The sequence below is a fragment of the Dermacentor silvarum genome, chromosome 9 (assembly GCF_013339745.2).
Source record: "Dermacentor silvarum isolate Dsil-2018 chromosome 9, BIME_Dsil_1.4, whole genome shotgun sequence".
In the NCBI taxonomy this organism is placed as follows: domain Eukaryota; kingdom Metazoa; phylum Arthropoda; class Arachnida; order Ixodida; family Ixodidae; genus Dermacentor; species Dermacentor silvarum.
In genome coordinates this window covers 7,966,050-7,970,380 of record NC_051162.1, presented here as the reverse complement: position 1 = coordinate 7,970,380, position 4,331 = coordinate 7,966,050, and the positions used below count along the sequence as shown (strand labels likewise).

The 4,331-nt window shown below is 49.3% G+C and overlaps 1 pseudogene; it reads right to left on the bottom strand.

Moving 5' to 3' along the window:
* Positions 1-1,358: 1,358 nt before the first annotated feature.
* LOC125940035 (piggyBac transposable element-derived protein 2-like) lies at positions 1,359-2,539 on the bottom strand (annotated as a pseudogene).
* Positions 2,540-4,331: the final 1,792 nt, after the last annotated feature.

Sequence of the window (4,331 nt, the reverse complement as noted above, 5' to 3'; positions counted from 1 at the left end):
CATTCATGCTCAGCGTGTGCGCTAGTCTTGTTCAAGCATTCTGTTAGGTCGTTTGCGGGTGGTAATCTGTGGTCTTTTTAGGGGCGAAGCTCCTTATAGCGGCACCCGTTCGTCCCCGTCGTCGTCGTCGTAGTAGTAGTGTGTAACCAGTCTGAGAAAAATGAGAAAAACAATTCCGAAGTTGTGTCCGTAGCGCGGAATCGAACCAGGGGCCCCTCGCTTCCGAGCGCGCGGCGTTAGCCCACTACGCCACGAAGCGGACATGGACACACGCACCACGATGGCAATAAATACCCAACATTAACGAAAGGCCGCGTTTCTAGCGCGTTTCTAACGCGTTTGTGCTAGCGCGTTACGGCCCGTGTAAGAAGCTGGTGTAAGACGCTGTGGCCTCTCCGCCTTACCTTCAACGCGTTTCGAACGCGCTGCCCAAAGCGGTGGCAAGTCAAGTTCAAGTCGAGGAGCGTTTATGAATACGGCGGGTATACTCGCTCGGCAGTCATGTGATGGCGTCGGCAAACGCGGTGCACGTTCCGGCATGTGTAAATGGCTGCGTAAGACGCTGTGGCCGCTCCCCCTTACTAGAGAGTACTGCACGTTTCTAACGCGTTTGTGCTAGCGTCCCCTTAAGCGGGAGATCCGATGATTCCCTCAGGAGCTTCGCCCACTCATCATCATTCACCCCGTGGATATGTTGTGAATTTTTATATGACCCGTGCCGCTGAGATTAACCACTGTATTTCGGAGTTAAGCCGTAGAGGCAGTCCCTTTATCCTTTGTTAGGATTGTTGGTGTATCGTGCCTTAGAAACACGTATTCAATAAAGAAACGCGCTGCTTCGACTGGTGTCGCTTGGCAGAGCCTTGTTTTCTTCATATCGTGAGAGATAATCGGTGGCTAATATAACCCACTTCATTCCAGTACTGCAAGTCAGTTTTGGTCATAGAAGGTCCATCACAATTTGGGCAAATGGCGTCGCGGGCAGTTAGCTGGTTGTAATAGCCCAGTAATTTCATAGGTAGCAGCTTGTTTGAATTATGGGGTTTTACGTGCCAAAACCACGATCTGATTATGAGGCACGCCGTAGTGGGGGGCTCCGGAAATTTCGACCACCTGGGGTTCTTTAACGTGCACCTAAATCTAAGTACACGGGTGTTTTCGCATTAAGCCCCCATCGAAATGCGGCCGCCGTGGCCGGGATTCGATCCCGCAACCTCGTGCTCAGCAGCCCAACACCATAGCCACTGAGCAACCACGGCGGGTGGTAGCAGCTTGTGTCGTTGACAATCGAGGTACGTGCGCACGTAATATTTCAGAACGGCTTCAGTCCCAAGAACACAATGTTGGTGCAGTTTCTCTCAAACTCGTTTATTGGGCTCTTCTACATACAAACAAACTTAGAAAAAAAGATAATTCTCAAACAATGAAGGGAAGAGGGAAAACTTGGTTGTCCCCGATCGGGGACTGTGGGACTCAACGGGTGTGGAATTCCAAAAAGCAGTTCCGGTTTTGCAGGCACAGAAATATACCGCACTTCAAGCATTTCACTCTAGATTTTCCACTACAGCCTGGATTCCAGCACCTGTTGTGGGATCGAAGCATTTGGTGCTCGGGAAAATGCCCCGTCAAGTCATACCGGACGTCATCAGGGGGGAGAGCAGTGACCTTACCCCTCTTTTTTCCACGTGCGTTCACCTCTTCATCATCGCTGTCGGCTTCGGTCTCTCTCAACCTTTTGGATCGTGGTGACGTTTCTGCTTTGATCAAAGCAATGGCAATGTCCATCTTGAACGTCAAGAGGTCGAGCCTTTGCTGCTTCGGGGGTGCACTTTGCTCACAAAGCCTCTTGTACTCAATCCACCCGTTGCAGCAGGCAATATCGAGAAATTGTGCAAACACGCGCACCGTCCACTTCTTTGTCCGCATGGAGATGCGATAGTACGAAACAAAACGGTCAATCAGATCAACAACGCCCATGAACTGATTGTACTCTGCTACAGCATGCGGTTGCGGCACTTTGATTCTTTTTCTCGTCCTTCGAGCACCTCTGGCAGCTTCCTTCTGGTGCAACGCCAAATGCAGTGGACAAAACTAGAACTGATTTATTGTCTTTCCACTTGACAAGGCACATTTTGCGGTCACTGCGCACCTTGCAGTGTGAGTCTCCTCGCTTCATGTCCCGGTCTTGTGGCATTGCTGCTGCCACACCTCCAGTACGGTTGGCCATCACTGTTCCGGTCAGAAAGATATTTTCGTCTACCAGGTGCTCGGCAATTTTCATGCCTCTAAAATAGCGATCGGTGAACAGAAAAGTATCTTGATCCCTTTTTAGCGTTGCAACAAGCTTCTTGATGATGCTTCCTCCAAGTCCGAACTCCCGCATGTCTTCCACAGAGACTGTGCCCTTGCCAACATAGATCGCAAAGTCCAAAACCAAGCCATCTGGAGATGCCATTACAAAGTTTTTTAAACCCACGGGATTTGGCTTGGAAGGAACGCACTGCCGCACGGGGCACCTTCCGGAAAAAGGAATCATTTGTTCATCAATTGACACATCCCTAGACCGAGGTAGCTTCAAGCAGGCATTTCTGAATGAGGTCAGAATAGGCTTTACCAGAACCAGCCGGTTCTCCTCCCGTTCGTTCGGAGTTATCGACAGCTTATCAACAAAGTGAACGTAGCTCCTCAGCTCAAAGAACCTGTTTCGGGGCATTGCCTGAGCTACCAAGTCTACTCTAAACATTCGCGACCAGTAAAGTCTGACCCTTGGGAGCTTGAGGATCCCCATAGCAATGTGGATACCAACAAAAATGTTCAGTTCTTTGGCGTCCGTTTGGACAGACTTCCCTCTGACCTGCGCAGAGCACAGGTTCGTCTGAAAAGCACATTCTTCCCAGAACTCTTCAGGAAAGTATTTTAAGAAATACTTCAGTGGAGTCTCTGTGTTCTCGCATTCTTGACTGAGCACTGCGTCTTCCTCTTTTGTGAAGGCAGGAAACCTGAGTAAAAAGGAAAGACGACGCATTTATACTCAAAGTTTTATCCTGTTGCACTGCAATTGCTCTTTTATTTCACCTACGGTTAGTTTAGAAAGACAACAATACGTACGTTCCGCTGCTCCACTTGAGTGCAGTGTGTGCCCCTCGCCGTTGTTGATTTGTGTCCGCGGAGTTGTCTTCCAGTTCTGACTCCGAGTCGGAATCTTCTTCCAGATCTTTAGCGAAACTGGCGATGTCTTCAGAATCTGATAAATCGGCATCACTTTCGTCCAGAAGAGCGTGGATCTCGTCGTCAGTCAAGTACTTCGCTGAAAGCCACAAAGCAATAATTGAGACCCACAGTCCCCGTTCGGGGATATCAGTGCTAACGTACACCTGACAACAGACTACAGCGAAGTACGCCGAGCAAAGCTAACTCAAACTGCGCGCAAACATATCAAATAGCTCTGATATTCTCCAATCGCAATTTAGTTGAAAAATGTGTAGTAAAATTCAAAGTACTTACGACGAGGTCGGCCGCGCGCGCGTTGGCTGGGAGATTCCATTTTGAAGCGCGCTTTACTCTGTTCTCGCTGGACTAGGGGCGCCATCTCTCGGAGGTTAGAGAAAGCAAGACCTTCTCTGGCGGGAAATTTGAATTTTGATTTAGAATGCGCGCTTGCTAGATGTTTGCACACAATCGGGCTACTGTCCCCGATCGGGGACGGGGTCCAGTAATATTTGGCCAATGTTCGGGTGTGGCTGAGGTAGCCAGACGACGCTTCATTGTGGTAGGCCTGTAAGACCTCATAATGGATAGATGTCAAAAGGGCGAGTAGGTGACTGCAGACGGGAAATAGTGGCCGTGCCCATAAATTCTGAGAAGACATCGTCTTCGTAATCTTCTGTGACTTTCCCCTGCTCATTCAGCCACCTTAAAAGGTAATCGGCGTCGGAGTGCTACCGTCTGGACTTATACAGCACCCTCATACTGGAATTCTTGAAGCGTTAGGCTCCACCTTGTCACTCTATCGGGGGTATCCTTGAAGTTCGTCAGCCAGCAAAGTGATTGATGGTCACTAACCATACTGAAAGACGGGCCATAGAGATGTGGGCGAAACATCAGAGCGGCCCATACCACTGCGAGACATTCCTTTTGTGGTGGAGTAATTAGGCTGGGTATGTGAGAGCGTGGTGCTTGTGTATGCAATCACTCTCTCGGATGAGTCGCGATTGAAAGAGCACACGCTTAGATCTAGGTTGCAAGCGTCAATATGGGTTATGATAGGAGCGTCATTGTCAAAGTGATAAAGAAGAGGAGGCACTGTCGGCTATCATTAAATCCTGCTAGTT